Here is a 20,944-nt window from a genome sequence, read left to right as displayed (position 1 = left end):
ATGAGGAGCCTACACAGCAACCAAAAACGTTTATTTGGGGTCTCAGGGATTGGCAATCTCAGAGACAGAGTGGACTATAATCGAAATTATGCTCTGAACTCCATGTGGGGAGTATAGACTTATAAAGGCAAAAGCCACAGGGTTGTATAACTTGTTCTGAAAGAATTATGATTGGTTCTGGAAGATATCAACTGATCATCAAATAAACAATTGTCTATTTAGCTAATGGATGCTCCATTATCTCTATTTCAGTCCAAAGTAGGAGGACGTGTTCCAGGAGATGGTGGATTTATAGTTGACCATCGCAACTGACAAAGGTCCGGAGAGTTTCAAAAATTGAAATAGGAGATGTGCTTGGGTCTAGCTTCCTCGATGTCCTCCACCCCCACCCCATTTTAAACGACTTTTTGCGATGCTTAATTCACTTTGGAATCTCCCTTCACAGATCCCACCATCAGAAAACAAAACCAAAGTAATAAAACCCAGAACAGAACCTTCCAAAACCCAAGAGAACCAAAAGTGACAAGGTCATCCTTGAGCGCTTCCTGTACGTTCCCGACTCACAACAAAACAAGTTTATCTCTGACTTTTACAAGTGTGATGTCTAAGGATACGTCATGTTTGTAGATATGATAATCATGTCAGAAAACCATGTTCCATAGCAAACAGACTAATTGTAGAATGAGTAATTTTATGGGGTGTTACTTTAAAAAACTATTATGTTAGATGATAAACCAGAGTGTTTCGCAAATTAACTTCTTGATGTTTGTCTCTGATTCTTCCACTCAAAGTAAGAATCCATCAAACTTCGTTCCATGCCGACATAGAAGAAGATCTACTTCTGGTGATTTTTTTCTGCCCCTGTCCCAAAGATAAAAGATCCAGAAGGTCAAAAAGCCTCAGCGTCTCGAAAGCTCATCTCCTCATTTCTGCCTGTACAGCTAATTTTCATTCAATTCTACTGTTCTTTTGTATCATTTCTCAGATTGAACATCAATTTCCTACTTCCCTTGCTTTCCTTCTGTTCTATGGTCTTCATCCCACCCCTACCCCTGATTTCTCAGTGAATGATAATCTTTATTTTGGTCTCCCTTGTGATGGCTTCAGTCTTTCCTGTGACCCTGTCTCCTGCCATGATAATATTCCTGCAATATGGTTTTTATCCTGTCATCACTTCTACTCACAGGAATTGCTGCCTGGAGGAGGTAGTCCAAACATCAATATGGTTGCCAGGCCTTCGTGAACCGACCTTACCTTGAGTTTGGGAAGGGTTTCTACCTTCCCACAAGCCCAACTTCACAAAGAAATGGGGACTCCCCTGGTCATCCTCTTCAGCCTTCTCCTCTTTGTTTTGTATCCTTTGGCCAACTGTGCTCCTGATTCCTCTTTTTCTTCCCATCATTACAGTTCAACCAGTGCTACTCAAAGTGTGGTGTAGCTTCTGCATCACCTACAAGCTGGTTAGAAGTGAAATGCACGGGTCCCATTCCGGACACACGAAATCAGAGTCACCAGGTCAAGGAACCTATACTTCAACAAGTTTGCCAGGTCATTCTTAAGGCACATGGATATTTGAAATATACTGTTCTAGACCATAATGTCCGCCAATATTCTGTGGCAGTGATTGGATCTGCTGAAGTTAAATTATTCACTAGCTGCTTACTTTGTGGCAAAGTTGGATCTAGAACCCAGTGCCCCTAAATACTGTCCTTCCTTTGCTAAATCACCTTGACTCTCTCATTGCTCTGTAAACACTGAGTTGGGAGAAGTGGAGAAGATGGTCTGTTTCTAAAGTGAACCCTCAGAAAGAATCACTATCCTACCAGCTACACAGCCCAGTGTAACCTTGACCACTGGACAGTGACCTGGGATCCTGTAGCCCAGCATACTGTTCACCATCCATGGGAGATCGATACCTTACTGCTATCAGAAGGCATACTGTTTACCTTGAGGATCCAAGGGCAGAGACATCTGAATGTGGAACCAGCAGGGACTCTCGTAAATTCAGAAAACTCTCTCTGGGCCTTTGTGTAATGACAGGTATACACATGGTTGTGTCTACACCACATGCTGCTTATATACTCCTTAATTTCTAATCACTTCTAACTTCATGATCCCTGCTATGGATGCACTTTGGATTCTCATTTGGTACCAAGCTCTTGTCCTGAGATGTAACTCAGATTTCTTATTTCTACTTTAACTTATTTTAGTTTCTATGACATGTTCTTAGTGGAAGTGAGTCAAAATTAACCTGCTAGGGTTCCCCACATTGGCCAGTAACTTCCCAGGATTCCATTAGTCCTGAGTCTATTCCTTATCCTCAACTAGGCCTGGTAATGTGGACAAGACAATGCCAGGCCTCAGGGTCACTACTAAGATGCAAGGATATTTCCAGTCGCCAAGGTCAACTGCTGCCATGTTTCCCACTCACTTCCCACACTCCTTTTTTGATGCATTGGGTCCTCCAATCATCGTTGCCAATTTTCTTTTTTGCTGCTTCTGTGTCCACTACCTTCCTGGCCCAGTTTAGAGTCCACACTCCATCCTTACCTTCCCTCCCTTGCACACATCCTTAACGACCCCCACTTCACCCTCCAACCATCCTAATTGCCCCCAACTCAAATTTTAACCTCTCCCCTGAGCCAAGCTGCTGGACATGACTGGAGAAAACCATCCTACAAGATGGATACCTCTCTTTTTTTAATTTATGACTACAATTCTCGAGTGGAACCTCAGGTGTTCCTCCCAGGTGTCCTGCGACATTTTCAGGGTCTATTCTCATACCTCCTCACCTCTCATACCCCCTGCTCCACCGATGGGTCTGACTCCATATTTCACTGAGAAAACAGAAGCAGTGGGAGAACCACTCACTAGCCTACTTTGCCACCATGTAATCTACTCACATGGCTACGTTTTACACACTTTCTCTACATCCCCTCTTTAAAGTGGATGAAATGGTATTGCACATAGCCAAGACAAGTGTCGCTACTGGAACAGCCGCCCCTGCCCCCCACAATGATCATGCTCTCATCGTCATCAGCTTCTCCTTCTCTCCAGAGCCATTACTCTCAGCTTATGACAATATCATAGCAGTTCACATCTTTTAAGAACAATGTTCTCCCTGGGGCCTGCATCCTCCTTCAGCTGTCATAGCCAAGTTCCTCACAACAGTGACTCCACCTGCTGCCCCCTCTTACTTGTCTCGTGGTCTCTCTTCAAATCACGACCATCGTCAGGTTTTTGTCTTCATCACCCATAGAAACTGTTCTTGCCAAAGTCAGCAAAAATCTTCATTCTGCTGGATCCACCAGTTACTTCTCTTTGTTATTTGACTCAAGGTTTCAGCAGCACATGGCACAGCTTCGCCTTCTGGCTGGAGCGACCCTCTTCACCAGGGTTCAGGGTCACCACGCTGTCCTAGTTCCCCCCAACCTCAGGGTGGTTCCCTTTACATTTCAGCTCTGCAATCATACCCTCCCCTTGCTGAAACCCAAAGACTTTGGTCTTCTGGAAGCTGTCCTGAGGGTCAGGGGGATATCACTGCAACATTGCCAGTTGGGAGCATGAATTTCTTTTACGAAGTTGTAATTAACATATAAAATTTATCATTTTCATGTCTACAACATAATTATTCAATAGATACATTGCAAAATGATCAGCATGGTAAGTCTAGCTAATATCTATCAGCATACATGGTTATAAATTTTTTTTCTTATAATGGGAACCTGTTCATAAGATCTTTGAAGATTGGCTCTCCTAGCAACTTTCAAATATAAAATACAGTATTATCAGTGATAGCCACCATGCTGTATGCTATACTCCCAGGGCTTATATATTTTATAACTGGAAGTTTGTACCATTTGATGTCCTCCACCCATTTCACCCTCACCCCCACTCCTGCCTCCTCCATCTGTTGCCATTTAGTTTGTATCTTTGAGTCCTTTTTGTTTTTTTTAGATTCCACATGTGAGATTACATAATATTACATAATATGTGTATTTCTTTGTCTGACTTATTTCACTGGGCATAATGCCCTCAAGGTGCATCCATGTTGTCTCAAATGGCAAAACAAGATGGGCAGGATAGTATGGGGGGTAAGAACACAGTCTCCTTTTCTTTTTAAAAGATTTTATTTATTTATTCATGAAAGACATACAGAGAGAGGCAGAGACATAGGCGGAGGGAGAAGCAGGCTCCTTGCAGGGAGCCAATGCAGAACTCGATCCCCAAATCCCAAAGATCATGACCTGAGTCAAAGCAGACACTGAACCACTGAGCCACCCAAGTGCCCCAGAACACAGTCTTTAAAACCAAACTGTCATTGTTCTATCCCTAACCTTGACTTTAGGGTCTTTCTTCATGGCTCTCAGATCTGTGGCTCGTGCCCTTACTTGATGATTATGGTCTCTGCTCAAAGGTCATCTTCTCAGAATCCTGTCCTAGTCACTCCAAGAAGATCAGGACTCTCTTTGCTCCATGCCCCTCTCAGTTTCTTTCATTACCTGCTCTGTTGTCTCCATACCAACATCACTACCTCATAGCATCTAGCTGGTCTGCCCCATCCCTGTACCAGTCCTGGAATATCAGCTCCCCAAGGGCAGGGACATGGGTTTGTTCATGCTGGATCTCTAGTGCCCACGTTGGTGGCAGTCGGCAGAGGGCATGCATATGGTCCCACCTGCATTCATGTTCACAGACACAGAATTGTAAATGCATTCCCTGTGTCTTTCTCCTCCTTCCACATCCCAAGGCCTGGCACAAGCTCAATCAATATTAATTATGATATATATATACTATTAGTATATATTAATTGCATTATATGTAATTATATTATATATGTACACATATACACATATATATTCATTGTATATATTTGTATATATTATTGTATATATTTATGGAAATATATATACATATACACACGTAAGTATTCACATACATGCACATATGCACACATATCCACATACACATGTATGTATTATGTATATATTTATGTTAGTGTATATATACGCATATATATTATATATGTATATATACATTATATAATAATATAATATTATTATAATTTCATTATAATATAATATACATATTATATACATATATACACTATATTGTTATATAATATAATGTATATATAATATGGTATATATAATTGTGTATATACATACATATGCACACATAAATATTCAGATATACACAGTACATATATGAATGAACGGATTTCAGAGAGTCCATTGGTAGTGACTCCACTGCTTTTAGATATGGTGTCAAGAGTAGATGAGCCTCATGTCAACATGGATGTTCTGATCAATAAAAGTGCTTTCACTGAAAAAATAAGGCAAGATAGCTGGCATGAGGACTGCCTCCTCATACACTGAGGGTGCAGGACTGTAGTTTTAAAGATGATCTTTTCTGTCGTGACCCCCCCACCTCACCCCACACTGGCTTGTCCAGCGTTAGATACATTTGCACATCCTGCCTTAATTTGATTAGCGACAGATGCTATTATCTGAGGAAATCTAAATTGCCTCTTCCTGTGCTAATGAACTACTGTACCAAGTGCGTGGGGATTTGAGAATGAGATAGATTTATTAATGAACGCCTAATTAAAGGGACAGTTGCAGAGTTCTGGGGGCGGAGGTTGGCAGTGCGGGGAGTGTTTCCGTTTCTTATACAGATTGGCACTTTTATGACAAATGGAAATGTTTCACACCTAGTTTCAAGTTTTCAATGTCACAATTTAGAACCTGAATATAGAGTTAAACCTAATTAAATGTGGTAGAACGTGACATCCCCCTTCTGGTTGGGGGTGGGGTCTGCAGGTCCTCCTGTCACAGCTTTCCCCAGCCTCGCTCACAAGCAGTCCTGCTACTATTGTCTTTCTTTTCTTTAATTTTTTTTTCTAACACTGCCCTGAGAATCCAACTCTGAAACAAATTACTTTTTTTTCCCTGCTAAAGTGGAAACCTGTATTTGAAGCTCCAGGAAGCACTTGGGCCCATCGTGTATACACAGCATGTGTTAATGACCCCCTACCCTGACCCTCTGTCCACAGTGCTCACTACCCATGAAGGAGCCCAGTATAAAGGGATTCCATAATTGAACCTTAATTCTTCCATCACATTCCGTAGTGTGTGACACACAGAAATGAGAATCAATGACTTGGCTTGCTATTCCAAGCCCATCTAATCATCATCATTAGCCAATCTAATCATCATTAAAGGCCATGAAGGGATGCTTGGTTTCACTGGACCAAGAGCTACTCATTGGGCCGCAGACAGGAAGGTGGGGGCTCCTATGCGAGAGAAGGGAAGAGAGAGGAAAGAGGTGCCTGGAAATGAGTTGGTGTGCAGGTTTCACTGCCGCCGGATCTCTTGACGCTGTATCTAGCAGTGCTGGGAGACTCTATACCTGCTACTGACTGACCATCAGCATCCCTGGGGAGCCCACCATGGTGACCATCATAAGTCCCAGATGACGAAGAGAATGAGGGCTGCCTCTTGAGGCACCTGAGAGGGGAAACCAAAGCCTGGAGAGACTTGACCTCTACCAAGGTCACTAGAAGTTACTACAGTGACCCAAAAGGGAGCGTAGCCGAAGGGTCGGTTACGTGGGGGAGTGGGTTTCCAAAGGAGGCTGGGAAAGGCAGATTTCTTCTATGAAGATAATCCATCTATTTTTTAAAAAGTCACTCTCTAAATTATCTTTAGTATCTCAGCTGCCTGCAGTTCAAGGCAAAGGGGTTTTGCATTCTCCTTGCACCTCTAGCCAGGCGAAGGCCACAAAGGCTGGGCAGAGAAGCTTGTCCTTTATTTTTGCTACCCAGAGACACTGCTTAAAATGACTGGCTCACTTGCATACGCCCTAGAGTTCAATGTCTCTAGAAATATTTTCTTACTCTTTGAAGACTCTCACAAGGGTTTCACAGAGAATGTTGTGTCTTGGCTTACAATTCTGGTAGCAGACCAGAGAACAGAAGAGACATGTTTTCCAGCTGTATGCATGAGAATAATCTCATCCATTTATATAATGAATGGTGCTCTATTCTACAAGATTTCCCCAGTCGGTCTGCTATGTCTTCTTTTATAAAATAAATAGAGGTGCCTGGTGAAATCATCAGCTCCTTTGCTGCAGAACCCAATGGAGGTTTAAAATTGGTCTCTCCCAGTAAGAAATCACGACTGCCTTCTCATGCTGCTATAGCGGAGAAGTTACATAGCCTAGAGAGGCCATATTTCTCCTGGGCTTGCAAATAGCATATACAACGTCAGCAGTTTGGGTTTAAAGAAGAGGGGGGAAGATAGGGCTAAACCTGGCCAAAGGTTTCCCGGGAGAGGGACCAACAGTGCACATATGTGTTTTTAGCTCCGGCTTATAGGAAGCAGTGTCCATATTGACATCGCTTCAACTGCAGCTGGTGGGCCCTTGAGACAGAGTCCTTCTTGCTGGGCAGATACTTGGGATGATGTCAAACAACAGGTGGTGTCTGGTTTGGACCAGTAGACATGGCTAGGGGGAAATGTACAAGAAATAGGCTCACACTTCCCGAGAAGGTCTGGTTAAAAATGGGGTGCCAGGCTGGAGGGGAGGTGAGTGGGAGGAATGGGATAACTGGGTGATGGGTGTTAAGGAGGACACTTGATGTAATGAGTACTGGGTGTTATATACAACTGATGAATCACTAAACTCTACCTCTGAAATTAATAATACACTATATGTTAATCAATTTTTAGAAAAGAAGAAGAAGAGGGGCACGTGGGTGGCTCACTCATTGAGCACCTGCCTTTGGCTCAGGTCGTGATCCCAGGATCCTGGGATCAAGAACTGCATTGAGCTCCCCATGAGGAACCTGTTTTTCTCTCTGCCTGTCTCTCTGACACTCTCTCTGTGTGTCTCATGAATAAATAAGTAAAATCTTAAAACAAAACAAAACAAAAAAACAAACAAACAAAAAAACAATCTACTACAAAGAGGGAGCCAGACTGGTGGTTAGAGTTCCCAATAGACTAAAGTCTGGGAACCAAACCTGGAGGGTGTGAACACCTGACCTGTACATTTCAGAGTGCGGTCTAGGGAGACTTAAAAGGTGATATCCAAAGACGAATCTGGAGTTGAGATGCAACCAGACTAAATCAACCAAAGTCTTGATTGGGTGGAGGGTGGGCATTACATGGAAGGCAATGGCAAAGCTGTCAGAGCACATCAAAAGAGGCAAGGAAAGCCCTGTTGGATGGCTGGGAAGTAGGACTTACAAAGAGCTCCTAAGTGTCTACACAGAGAAGTGATTATGATTCCTCATGTGCATTAGGCACAAACCATGTGCCATACCCTCCCACCTTTTAACAACTGCACCAGAAAGTTACCCCAATCTCTCATACTAGGCAACGTGCCCACGATCTTAGAGTCTAGAATATCGTAGCTAGATTTTTGAACCAAATGCATGTGAGTCCAAAGTCATTGTTTCTGCCACGCTTTCTTTCTCTCCTTCATATAGAAATCTGTGTCCTTGCACTCTGGGTTTGAGAGAGTGGAGTGATCATCCACAGAGGATCCACAGAGGATGTCAGAATTCAGTGAGCACACATAAGGCCTCCTGCAGTGGGATCCCCCATCTGCTACCAGAATCCACTGCCTGTTCTTGGCAGGCTCCCAGTGGCTCAAGGACTGGGCGTGCCAACCTAGTGGTTTTCCAATCTCTGCTATGAGTTTGGGTGGGACTGGAGCACTCAAAGACTGTTGGTTTGCACTCCTCTGACTTCAGAAGAAGATGCTCCGAGGGTCTCTTATACCATCAAGTTGTGGATTCAAGGGGGGCTGATTCCCTCTGGGGAATAACGTGCTGAGTGCTGAGAAATTCAGCATATCTTGGAGGACAATTGCCTGCTGTAGTTGGCAACAGAGTCTCCTGTCCTTTGAGTCAGACCCTTTGCTTGAGGGTGATGGGGTGTGAAGGTGATAGTGTGGATATGGATACTTTGCACAGATTCTTAAATTTCAGTAAGGCCTGTGTGGAGCCCTATTGTCAGAGAAGATAAAATCTGTCAAGCATACTTTGAGAACAACTGTTGCAGGGCTGCTGTCTTTGCCAAAGAGGTCAGGGATACAACGACAGGTGCTTTGGGGGATTTTGAGATGGTGTGGGATGGCTTCTTCAGGAAAAAAAAATAGATTTCACGTAATCCTACATGCTCACATCCTACAAATCCCTAACATGGCAGGGTGAGGACATATGACATCTCCCGACTGCAAAAGCTACGATGTCTTCACGAAACTGCTGATTATAGTTAAGAAATGTAAATCTCTCACCATTTACCAGAGGTATCTGGTGCGAAGAGCCAGATATCAGAATCCAAGTCTGCCGAGTCTTGAGCCTTTTAACTCTACTTGTGCATATGTGAAGCCGGAGAGAGAAGATGACATTCACAGGAGGACCCAGCAGTGAGTGGAGGACTTGGGTTGGAATTCAATCCCTTAAGGCCCTGAATATCAGTGAATATTATTGTTGTTGTTGTTGTTGCTGCTGTTTTAAGAGAAAGGGTCCACACCATATCATACCACATCCATCAAGAACTCTATAAATTCACTGAGTGAGGAAGGTGAAGCAAGGGTGTGGAGTATCCGTGTTTGGGTCCCACAGTCTGTCACTTCTATCTGGGATCCTGGATTTCACTTTCTTGGCTTCAGTGAAGCGATTGCCTCTCAACTTGGGCATCCCAAGAAGGAGGCTTTCAGGTCTAATTTTGTCATCATAGCTAAGCACAGGGTCCTCTTACTGTCAGGCTAGAGTTGAGGTTCCAGTGCCAGCTCTTATCAGCCTTCACTTCCTTGTCATTGCCAGGATATCCAGAATCAAAGAGAACTATCACTGCTTCCACAACCACCCTCCGCACTCATACTCTGCTCCTGAGGCAGGTAAGTACAAGGACATAAAAGAATAAATTCCATCAGAAATCCAAAGGAGAGAGTACAAATAACACCCCACCAGCCCCTCTGGCACACATGATACTACTTAAATCACAGATTGAAAGATAAAAATTTTAGAAAGAAAAAAATGGGCAAAATATGTCTTCATGTATGTCTCCCTTACTCTGGCATGAAGAAGAGGTGTGTCTTAACTAATTTGAAAAGTCTTTTATCATGGAGGTGGAAGATAGGACTGTAGCTAGGTCCCTCGAATCTCACGTCACTGGACAGCTACCCCAGTGAAGTTTTTAAAGATTATCCTTATTCTGTGGAGAAGATCTGACTGGAAATGGTTCAGGGAGAGTATCCTTCATGTATAGGACCATGGATCACTCACAATTTGGGTCACTTTTGCCCTTAGAGGGTGCATTCTTCATGGACTGGACTCCACTTAGCCCATTGGTGGGAGGCAAGAGTATGGATGAGCAAGGCATAAAGCAGAACAGATGGGCTTGGTGAAGCCTTCCTGAACCAAACTTCTGGGTTCTTATTTTATGGCCAGATTGGCCAGAATTTTAATGGTTTGGATAGAGGGAAATTGTGGTGGTTGTAGAGGTAGGTTGGTAGCTTGAATTAGATCATTAAAAAGAAATGTCATTATCACAGATTTTCAGCCTAACCATTACGATGGAATTGATTAATCATTTAGAAAGCGTGTATTTATTGAACCACTGAGCTAACTACAAATATGGTTGGTCCCTATGCTCCTGGAATTTTATAGACTCACTGGGAGATGGGTAAGATAAAAATATTACACTTAAAAATTGATGCATTGTAGAGACCTGGGTGGTTCAGTCGGTTGAGTGTCTGACTCTTGGTTTAGGCTTGGTTGGGCTCTGCACTCAGTGGGGAGTCAGCTTCCCCTCTCCCTCTTCATGTGCCCCCCCAAATAAATTAATACATCTTTTAAAAAATATTGCATTGCCACATTGAAGAATGCCATGATTCTCGGAGAACATGGGTACATGAAGCCAGCTCCATCTGGGCAGGAACTGGACAAGGCTTTCTGCCTCACTGTTTTTCACTATTCCCCTAAATAAACTGATTACTCAGCCCACGCTTTGAATCTTAATAGTGTTTTGGTTTTGCAGAGTATGTGCCTCTGGGATGGCATCATTTTAAGCACATACTAGTCAATATTGAAGGGATGAGGGATGAGGATTCCAGTGGTTGAGGGCAAGGCCTTAGATCCACATCTTTCCAGAGCAGGAGACTATAATTATATATATATATTATATATATATTATATATATATAATTAATAGTTAAGTTTATTGACATTAGACTAAGACACCTGTATTAGGCTTTCCAAAAAAAAAACAGAACCAATGAAATGTATGTGAATATATAATTCTATAATATTAAAATACAGTATAATAATATATTAATATTATAATCATGTCATAATAATAAAATATTGTGCATTGTTAATAAATATTAATAGTATAATATATGATAATATGTTAATTATATATAAACACATATTAACTAGTATAATACAGAATTGTTAATTATAAATAATTATTAATAATTTATATATACAAACATTTAAATGTGTAAAATATGTGTGTGTGTATATATATACATATATACAGAGAGGAAGAGATGAAGAGATTTTAAAGAATTGGCTTGTGGGGATCCCTGGGTGGCTCATCAGTTTAGCGCCTGCCTTTGGCCTGGGGCATGATACTAGGGTCACAGGATCGAGTCCCGTATCAGGCTCCCTGTGTGGATCCTGCTTCTCCCTCCACCTGTGTCTCTGCCTCTCTCTTTCTCTGTATCTCTCATGAATAAATAAATAAAATCTTAAAAAAAAAAAATGAATTGGCTTGTGCTCCTATGGAGGCTGGCAAGTCCCAAAATCTGCAGGGTGGAAGACTCAGGGAAGAGAGGACATTGTAGTTCAAATCCAAAGACCATCTGGTCCAGAATTCCCTCTTGCTCAAGGGAGATCAGACTTTGTTCTATTCAGGCCTTCCACTGATTGGTTGAGGCTCACCCACATGGGGAAAGGCAACAGATTTAAATATTAATCTCTTCCAAAAAACATCCTTGTAGAACATGCAGAATAATGTTTGACTACATATCTAGGCACTGTGCCCAGCCAAGTTGATCACATAAAAATGAATGAACACAACACCCTTCAAATAAGCTTAACTGTCGCACAAAGAGGAAAAGTCAAAGGGTTTGTAGTGCTTGGAGAAGTTCTTGGAGGAGACGGGAGTGGACAGAGTGTAATTAGAAAAGGAAGAGCTGGGATCCCTGGGTGGCGCAGCGGTTTGGCGCCTGCCTTTGGCCCAGGGCACGATCCTGGAGACCCGGGATCGAATCCCACGTCGGGCTCCCGGTGCATGGAGCCTGCTTCTCCCTCTGCCTGTGTCTCTGTGCCTCTCTCTCTCTCTGTGACTATCATAAATAAATAAAAATTTAAAAAAAAAAAAAAAAAAAAAAAAAAGAAAAGGAAGAGCTGAGGAGGAAAACAGAGAACACAGACTATTGAGGAAGAGATGCCTCCAGCAGCTTGTTTTCCAACATTTCCTAAATCAAGAACATCTGCCAATGTGACTAAGACACGGTCATCATGTTCACTGTGAAGCATAACCTTGGGCCAGGAGTGGGTGTGTGAAGGCATACAGGCCCTTAGGAGGTTTCTTGCTGGCCCACTCCCCCCTCTAGAATTTTTAAAGCTCTTTGTGAGTGGGATAATAATAAACAGTGAGAAGCACTGGTCAGGGCTCGGTGCTCTTAGATCGGCCAGTACTAGGTGGAAATCGTGCCACTTCTCAGAATACAGTCTCAGTTTCTGTTTGCTTGTCCACATCAGTGGATTATATCCCTTATGGCCAAAAACCTGTCTAGTTTATCCTGTGCTTCCAAAGCCCAGCATGCTCTTCTGTATTGGTCATATGACAGAATGGACACGTCCCCTAGAGAAAGGCAGCCCAAAAGGTAGATGATACCCCCCCAAACTCACCATGCTTAGGTGCTTTGTGCTCATCCCCCATTTCTCCAGGCCCAACACGGAAAGCACTCCTCCCTTTCTTTCCCCTTCTCAGACTAACTCCCACCAACTACTCGAGCATCCTGCAGATTAATATTGAATTCCTACCGTTTCGCAGATCATTTTTCCCAGGGGAACTCTGCCTTATTTGATGTTATAAAACACAGCAACCCCGCATTTCAGCTCACCAACTGAAGGGCCCCTTACAAATGGGTCTATTTCTGCAGACCCTCACAATAGGCCTAATTGCATGGGTTTGCGGTATAAGCGGAGGTCGTTTGATTACTAGCTGTTTTGTACCATGAAAGTGCACATTAATTATTTAAGAGATGGACTTATAATTATTGTAAGCCTTAAGTAATTACCTATAATTTTGGCAAGGGTTAGAAAAACTGATAGTCTAGCAAATTCAGGTTCTAGTCATTAGTAAGATCATAATTACATTTAAATTGCAAAATGAAAATTATGCAATTTATCTCCCCAATAATGCATAAACATTACAGTGATTGTAGGTTTTAATGGACTATAAAAACTAGAGCACCAATGGGCAGTCAGGGGCAAGCCCAGCCCCTTGCTATTATTTTATATTTTAACTGCTTCTTCTGTACCACTGCTCCGTCCACTCCTCCTTGGGTTAGCAGGGGCGCTGTAGCTTTTCTTTCAACATGAAAGCAATGAACACTTTGCAGGAGAGGAATAAAGTGATGGACTTTAAAGAACAGTAGAGTACTTGCACCAGAGCAAAGGAAAGAAAAAAAATGAGTAGGGACTATCACAGAGCTTCGAAGTACTTTCAAACTTGAATTTTCATCGGAATGAGATGATCACACCTGCTTTACAGGTGAGAACACTAAGGCTCAGAAAGGGGCCAGCTGTCCTTGCAGCTCTGTCCCTGGGACTGGAACCTGGCATGTGGATGCTTTGTAGCTGGCTGTCTCTACTTCTTCATGCTCGATTCAGGGTCAGGACCCAGTCAGTTGTGGTGTAAGTGTTTTGCTGGGCAAACAGCCATGCCGTATGGAGGCATGAAATTATGACATTTAATTATGACCCTCAGCCTCAAATCTGTTCTCTTCTGGGTGGCCCAAACACTTGCAAAATGAAGCTCAAATATCACCTCCTCTGTGAAGCACTTTCTGGGGCAGGATTCCTCACCCCTTGCTTTGTTCCCATATTGGCCTGTAAATGTCTCCATTGTGATTCACATTCATCAACAAAAAGCTGCAATTGGATGCAATGTCTCCCTCGCTGGACTAAGAGCCTTACGGAAAATCATCCCAGTTTATGCATCTTTGGCAGTCAGTGAAAGCCCAGGAAATGTTTATTAATGGAGTCAATCAACTAATCAATCATTTATGACTTGTCCACTCCGCTTATTGTCTTAGGTTAGATGCAGTGGAGTTTTAGGAAGAAAGGTAATAAGTGTATCTCGAGACGCCGCAATCCAGGAAGAGAAACAAACAGCAGATGACAGACAAAATGACAATGCCAACATATTTATCATCACTGAGCAAACTGCACCAGTGTTATAAGTGTTTGCTGAGATGAGTTATAAATTTTTCCTCCGCTGGAAGGCCACAGAAGTTGCCCAGACACCTATAACTGCCTTGCTTAATCAGGTTCAGTTTTACCTAGATGCGAGAAGATAAATATTTCCTGTTGTCATCATCTAATTATGGGATGATACCAACAATAAATATTGACTGAGAACCTAATCTGTGCCAGGCTCCATGCTGCGAAATAGGACATCAAAAGGAACAAGCTCCAGCCTTCCATTAGCCGGGGAGACAGACTCGGGCGGTACAAATATAAGCCAAGCAGATGCTTGCCCTTCATCACTCAAAGCTCTAAGAGCGGGGAACAGGAGTATTGTGGAGAGGCAGGAGAAGGTGAAATGCTCCCAGTGGTAGGGAGGAGGCAGAGGGAGAGCTAAAGGGAGACGGGTTTTGAGAGTACCCTGAAAGATAAAAAAAAATATATTCCAATAGACACGGAAGGTGGATTGGAATGGGCCATTCCAAGACTAAGTAACACTACAATTAAACACATGGCTATGTTCAATCTCCAGCAGCGATGTTTCATGCTCTGCAGTCTTGATGACCCCTTAGGGTAGCAGCTCCTGCAGATTGCTGGTTCATGTTACTTTCCAGGTCCTGCGCTGATCTTATGTTGTGATCCTGGCTCAAAAGTCAGTGAGGGGGACTATTTCGTTGGCCCACCAACAACATCATTTCATGACATCACAGGGGCTCAAAAGGAAGGGAGGTCCCCTGGGGTAATGCTGCTCTGCAGCAATGCTAATGCTTGCATGCATATTTTGAGCAAAAACTAAAAAGAGTGGCTGTAGGTCAAGCAGCCTTGGGATATGGAAAGTGCCTTTTCCAGGAGCCTGAAACTCATGCTTAGAACACAGTGTTGTTGGGTGGAATTTGCTTGATTAGGAAATTTAACTACTTCCACAACTTGGCTCCCATGACCTGGAAGAATCAGGTGTAGATACAATCTGAAAAAAAAAAGAAAGAAAGAAAGAAAGAAAGAAAGAAAGAAAGAAAGAAAGAAAGAAAGAAAGAAAGAAAGAAAGAAAAAAACCTAAGTGAGTATTTCTTCTCACATGACTTGTCCAGTGCTAAATATGGTAGGGATTAACAAACCAATGATCATACAATCTGTGGCTTCAGGAAACTTTGCAATTAATGGAGAATAAGAGGTAAGGTCAGACAAATACCTGCATCATTTCATTCTAAGGCAGAGCATCACAAATGTAAAGAAGTGGTGAGAGCAGTAGAGCAGAGAGAGTGTGATCACTTCAGCTGGGAATATTGGCTGCCATTTTTGATTAAGATTTTGGCATTTAAATTTGGTCTTGAAAGAAAGGTAGGACTCTGTGCCTTAGAGATAAGGGAATGGATTCACAGAGGAAGCAGGACCCATAGAGGCAGGCAAATGGGTAGAAAAAGCACATATTCTATGTGCTAGTTGGAATTATTTTGGTTGCGAGTGACTGAAAAATCAACTTGCCATAGCTCAGGTAAAAATGGAAACTAACAGTAAGGCTCACAAAGTTGTGGGGCCAGTAGGGGAATAGGTATCATAACAACAAAAGGGACAGATAGCTTGAGAATCACCAGGACTCACTGTGACCACCTCTGTCTCTGAATCTCTTAGCTTGTCATTTACAATCTTCTAGACTATCTGCCTCCTCTTGGAGGGAAACAATGGTGCCGGTCCCCTGTTAGTACAATTCCCAGATCCTGGGTCAAGATCTAAAGAACGGTGCAAGAATTCAGCTCAGGTTGAGTGTCCACTCCTATACTGATACTGTCCATAGAGAAGCCAATGGGGGATCTTATAAAAGCATAGAATTTGTAAGAATAAGAATATCACTTCTAAACCCACATTCTGGGCTTGGGATAAGAAGAGGAGGGGTAGGGATAAAATATGAAGCATATTTCCGAGAATAAAGTTAAAAAAAAATGTGTGGCGCAATAAAATAATAGATGCTTCAAATACAAAATACAAGTATAGAAGACATGGTTGGGAATGTTGGCCAGAGGCAGATCACAGAGCACGTTGGATGCTGGGTGATGAGGTAGGATCTTTGTACTTGTGACAGTATTTAGCACTGGTGAGTTTTGAGTAGCTGATTTTATCATATTGTACTCCCTGGCTTTTCATTAGCTCTCCATTCAATCAAGCCACTATGGATTAGAGTAAAGGCAACTTATCAGATAAAAAAAAATGTTGAGATTTTATCACAAAGACTAGGCAAATAAACTGGCGAGGCTAGGGATAATAATATAATGCATCCACTATGAAAGCATTTTACCTACAAGATAATGGCTAGTGTTCATTGTGAGTGCCCATGTGCGGAAGCCCACAGGATGCTGAGATGGTGACATTGCACAGCATCTGTTTCCCTTAACTATGCCCTGCTGGTTTCCTGAGCACACAGGGCGGGCCCATCAGATCCATCTTGGTGAACCGGTGCTTCCACGCCTGTATGTGAACTCCAAGTTCACAGCCAAGTTCTAGTTCTGGTTTAATGAAATACGCCCACCGTGGAAAGCGGGAAAGATGTTGACTCCACGGGGACTTTAATGGCAGCACTCTTCTGGAGAATGAATGCAAGCTCTTCTTCCCGAAGACATCAGGCTCCCCTTGTGAGGTTTCCTGACCTGTTGCCACCCGAACCACCTCAACTAAACAGAAAGCATTATTTAGGTGATCTATCAGGGATTAAGGGTTCCTAAGCTTTGCCCTGACCTTCCATTCATTTTTTTTGAGCCAGATGTAGTTATGACAGCACAAATGGACTCTGCTTCTTCAATTGAAGAGTAGCTTCCTTTCTTGTGTAGGATGGAGTTTCTAGCATATGTGTGAACAGTAACAAGGCCAGTGCTGAAATGCTGACTTCTCAAGAAATGATGACAGGTGGACTGAGTCGGGACTTTGATAGCAACAAATGAACTTGAAACAGCATCAATCTATCCTTGCCAAAGGTTGGATTCTGATGTCCTGGCCGGAGGGTGAATAGTCCCAGTTCCAGGCACAGGGGAAGCTGTCTCATTCTTGAGCAGGGATTAGGTCTGTAATTGCTGAGAAATGAGCCTCCCTCAAAATCTTAGAGGGCTTGCTGCCTAGGTGTTCATCCATGGAACAAGAGATGCATGGAATGTCTATGCCTGGGGTCAATACTGAAGAGCTGCTGACTGAGCTAGATCAGATTTTGTGTGCACATATCTGAAAAGTTTCATGTGTGCATTCGGCATGCGAGGCATGGGTGGCCACTGAGGGAGGAGGGGCAGCCAGGATTGAACACTAGTCTGGACTCAGATGTCACAGAGACTGAGCCAATGTCAGAAATTTGCCTTGGAAGTTGAGGCATGGTGTTTAAAGGTGATGGTGGGCTCAGCTGTGGTTGAGCAGACCCCTGTAGCAGGAGCTTCTATACCAGCTATGACATGACGTGTGTGAAAAATCAGGTAGTGTGGGTCCAAATTAGGTGGATTCTCTTCATTCACAGCAAGATCCAACAAGCTTCTAGGAATGGGCCACCTTTGAGCCCTGAAAAGACTCCAAGAGTCAGGGAGGGATGGAGATCTCATTACAGTGGGCTGGCATTCCAGAAAGGTCTCGCAGCCCCTTAAAAGACTAGGACATGAAGCAGGGTAGCTGGGAATAAGAGCGGGATTCAAGCTTTGGCCTGCAGATGCTAGCTAGGCTAGGTGTGTAGGACAAATTATGACTTCCAGACTACAGAGGAGCCCATCCTAGGTCTAGTACAGGTTCTTTTGTCCCAGACGTCACTGGACACTGAGGCTGAGGCTGCTGAGTGTCATCCTGGCTCAATCAGACCCAGACCTCCGCTGGCTTCGCCTGCGGCATTCCTCCATATACCAAGCACAGGGAAATGTCTGTGAGCTGACCCTGTCATGGAGACATTTTCTAATTAGATCCAGAAGGCTAGTCATGGCCAAACAAAATCCTCCTGCCTCTGACCTACTAGAATTTAAGAGTTTCCTTTGAAAGGATCCTAATCTGTCACAGGTGCTACAAAAGGATTCTTGATGACCTAAAACGTCACTTCCAAGTCCAAACTTATTATTTCTTTATTGCATTCTACATAGCTGAGGCCTATGGTACAAAATTAAAGGAGCTTGTTGTTTTATTTTAAATGTAATACATGTTCATCATGGAGCATATAGAAAAAATGTTAATAAAAATAAGCATCATTTCATGAAGATGACTGTCATCCCTGCATGATAAATAGCTAAAACTGGTGATGAAGTAAGACCTTAAAAATCTCACTGTCATTTTCTCTCTGGCGTTTCAGCGCTCTGTTTGGCCTTCCACTTTCGGGTACGTAGAGGTGAGCTTTCCACTAACAGATGCGAGACAGGCAAGCAAGTGCAGGGAAGATACAAAATGGGAGAAGCCAAAAAAAAAAAAAAAAAAAACTTCTTTTTGATTTTTACATGCATTTTCATACTTCCATTTGAGAGGAGACTTGTCTGGTGTATTTGAAAATTCACTTCAAAGGAAATAATAAAATCTTGGTGCAAGAGAAATTGAGATGCTTTCCAATTTCCCGACTTCAATAAAATGCTCCCCAGCACGTCTCTGAAAGTCACTCTGGACAGGAAATTGACAGCCATATGGTTCATTTCCAAGGTGATGAGGGAGGGGACAGTGAGGATAGCACTGAGCTAGGGCCACTATAGCACAGGGACAAGGTGACACTGGTCTCACTAGCTTTTGATGCCAAGATTTCAAGACTCCATGTGCAAAGAACATGGCTGCTTTTGGTCTAGGTGCAGTTTTGAAAGATCTGGGTAGGGAGTATGTGGCTTCTGAAGCTTCAGGCAACATGAGTCTTATCATCAGAGGGCTGTCAAAATGCTAGACCCAAGAGAACAACTCCAATGGAGATCACGGGCATTTATTGCGTCTGGGCACTTAAATGGCTCCAGATTATCCATGTGAGTCAGTGTTAAGAAGAATAAGGCCAGCCAGTAGCAACACCTCCCTGCTTCTTCCTCTGGCATGTATCCCCATTGTGCCCCCATGAGCCCATCATCCTGGACATTGCCTACTCGTTCTCCCCAGATCTTGAGCCCTTTGCTTATTCTTGGGTTTCTGCTACCCACCTCAGGCTTACTTTGCTCTCACGACAGTCTGGATTTCACAGTTGTCAGGATGTTTATCTGCCCAGTATGACTCTTTCCAGGCATAAACTTTGACTCCATATCTCTATTTGCCCTGATCCTTTAGGATCCTTCCAAGAAAGTGAATTCCAATAAAGAACATAAGGGTTTAATACTATGTTGGTTGGATGGAAAATTTTGGTTGGAATTAGGTCAGAAGGACAAGACCACAGGCAACTAGACTGGATTCAGGGCGAGGGGTTTGTCCATTGGGGAAATGAACAGTAAATCCAATCCAGAGGGAAAGGCAAGCCAGACCAATGCTCCACACATAGACCAGGGTCAGTAGGTTGCAGATTGGGGCTCACCAAGGTATTATAATCCTCATTTTCAAGACTGGGAGGCTGGTCCAAGATTCCCAGAGCTGGAATTTGCAGACCTGGAATGTGGTCTCAAGGACTATCATCATCCTCATTACCCATAAGAGAGACCGCAGGTCCATAATTTGGGAAAAGTTTCCCAGAAGGATGCAGGAGAAAGGTAGGATGGGTGCTGAAAAGCCAGAAACAAACAGGTGTCCACTGCAGTGCAGTGTCTATAGCCACTCTTCCCCCCAACCCCCTGCCATGCACTTCTCAAAACACCTTCACTTAAAGTAATTTGATATTCCAGATACAACTGAAAACATTCCCACCCCTTTACCAAAAAGCAGCAAATTAAACTCTTATCAATCATGCCTCCAGGTCCATGTCCAGAATCTCTGATTCATATTTACCTCACTTCTGCTTATATGTGAGCCCATCTGGATATTTTCCAGTCTATGAAGTAGATGGTTAATTTAACCACCACCTACCCAACCTACATGTGAAGTGAGGCAAACAAAAGAGGAAAAAGAAGGGAAATTATTTAAAATATAAACCTGAACATTTGACATCCTAGACCTCCTCTTTTTTTCTCATTCTGTATAAATCTGTCTGCAAGTCTCATTGGCTTTACTTTAAAAAGTGCATAGGGAATCCAACCACTCTGTATCCCTTCCTTGTTATAAAATCCTCTTGAAAACACCACTGGTTCTTGCTAGGATTGCTGCCATAACCTCCCAACCAGCGTGCCTGTCCCTTCTCTTGCCCTGCTACAGTCTATTCTCAACACAGCAGCCAGAATGAACCTGACAGCATCCTGTCTTAACCCCCAGTGGCTTTCAGTACTCTCTGCTAGAAACCAGACTCTTCATCATCATGCCAGTAGAGTATCCATGATCTGGCCTCTATGCTTCCCTGACCCTGTGGCCTCATCCCTTGTGTTCACTCTACTTCAGCCACTCTGGCCCCTTCACT

The 20,944-nt window shown here is 43.1% G+C and overlaps 1 long non-coding RNA gene across 3 annotated transcripts in view; it reads right to left on the bottom strand.

Moving 5' to 3' along the window:
* Positions 1-701: 701 nt before the first annotated feature.
* Positions 702-20,944, bottom strand: part of LOC140637692 (uncharacterized) — a 59,616-nt gene continuing 39,373 nt past the window's right edge. For 2 of the 3 annotated variants that reach the window (XR_012034756.1, XR_012034754.1), the window contains one exon: positions 702-861. This is a non-coding gene — a long non-coding RNA (uncharacterized lncRNA). Of the gene's footprint in view, positions 862-14,395; positions 15,467-20,944 lie in introns of those variants that run through there. The other variant, XR_012034755.1, reaches the window with a different exon arrangement.

The sequence above is a fragment of the Canis lupus genome, chromosome 8, assembly GCF_048164855.1.
Source record: "Canis lupus baileyi chromosome 8, mCanLup2.hap1, whole genome shotgun sequence".
NCBI lineage: Eukaryota > Metazoa > Chordata > Mammalia > Carnivora > Canidae > Canis > Canis lupus.
The sequence above is the reverse complement of the archived record's forward strand: the minus strand, read 5'-3'. Positions and strand labels throughout refer to the sequence as shown.